Source organism: Protobothrops mucrosquamatus, unplaced genomic scaffold (genome assembly GCF_001527695.2).
Source record: "Protobothrops mucrosquamatus isolate PMUCROS unplaced genomic scaffold, P.Mucros_1.0 scaffold2338, whole genome shotgun sequence".
In the NCBI taxonomy this organism is placed as follows: domain Eukaryota; kingdom Metazoa; phylum Chordata; class Lepidosauria; order Squamata; family Viperidae; genus Protobothrops; species Protobothrops mucrosquamatus.
Genome location: NW_015388420.1, coordinates 43,461 through 45,001, shown reverse-complemented (window position 1 = coordinate 45,001; position 1,541 = coordinate 43,461).

Genomic DNA, 1,541 nt, shown 5'->3' with positions numbered 1-1,541 from the left:
TATCTATCTATCTATCTATCTATCTATCTATCTATCTATCTATCTATCTATCTATCTATCTATCTATCTATCTATCCCTATGTCTATCGCTATTATCTAGCTATACCTTCCTATCTGTCTATATCTATCTATCTATCTATCTATCTATCTATCTATCTATCTATCTATCTATCTATCTATCTATCTATCATCTATCATCTATCATCTATCATCTATCATCTCTATCATATATATTATCTATCTTTCTCTGTCTATGATTTATCTATGTCTCTATATCCTTTATCTGTTTATCATCTGTTATCTATATATCTTATCTATTGCTGTGTCTATATTTCTATGTATCCTTTCTATCTTTATCTGTCTCTGTTCTCTCTCTCTCTCTCTCTCTCTCTCTCTCTCTCTCTCTCTCTCTCTCTCTCTCTTTGTGTCTATTATCTATCCATCTATCTTTCAGCCTGTCTATCTGTGTGTCTTGGTGCTGTCTGGCGTCTCTTAGATTAATTCGCTGCCCGTCTCCTCCTGTGAGTCTGGGCGGTTTACAATAAAGCAATATTTTCTTTTCTTCCCGCAGTGGGTCCAGCTCAGCCCCATTGGGAGGAAGCAGCATGAGGAGCAGCGGGTGCCCAGATGCCCACTAGGTCTGCTCAGCTCGTCTAGGTAAGGCAACGTCCATCCCTCGGACATTTTCCCGGCTCTTGCAAAGGTCTGCTCTGGGCAGTGGGAAGGCCTGCCCTGCCCGGTGGGTCAGGACCACCATTCCCCAGATCCCCCTCCGGCCTGGACCTCCAAGGGGGAGTCCCAGACCTACGTCTTGCAAGGGCATCCCTTGGCAAGGTCTGGTCTAGCCTACACCGTCTCTATGGAAATGCTGCCCGGTTCCAGGCGGGTTTCCTGTTCCGATCTCCATAGCAACCAGGGCTGTATCTAGGCCAGCCACTCTTTTCTCCATGGCAACGGTGCCACGATGTAGGCCGGGACCCCACATTGAGACCTTGACAACCAATGTCTGCTTGGGAGGCCTCAGTTATGGGGTGTCTTTTCCCTCTTGGTCCCCTTTTCTTTTTTTTCTTTTTTTAGTTTCTCAACGCCTTCCACAATAATTTGCTCAAATCACCTTGATCGAGTTTCCCACTTTTTGGGGGGGAAAAAAACGGGAAGTTTCACCTTGCACCGGGGTTAGGCCGGCTTGAAAGGAGGCTAGGCCTGCATCCGGTTGCCGTGGCAACCTCCAGGCCGCCAGGCTTTGGGCCTGTCTTCCTGCCGGAGGGACTACAACTCCCAGCATTCCCAGTCAGGCTGGGCGAGTGCTGTGTGACCCAGCCATCATGAAGGACCCCACGTTGGGGGGGTCCAGCAAGGCTGATGATGGCTTGCAAAGTTGGCTTATCTCGGTCAACGTTGGCATTTCGAACTGACCTTCCTCCACTGAGGACGGGGATTGGACAGAGATGGCCCAGCAGAGTCTCCGCTGAGCTTTTGGCTCGGTTTCCATAATGGGGATGGGGTCTTCGCGAAGGCGAGAACAACCACCTGCCTTTGAT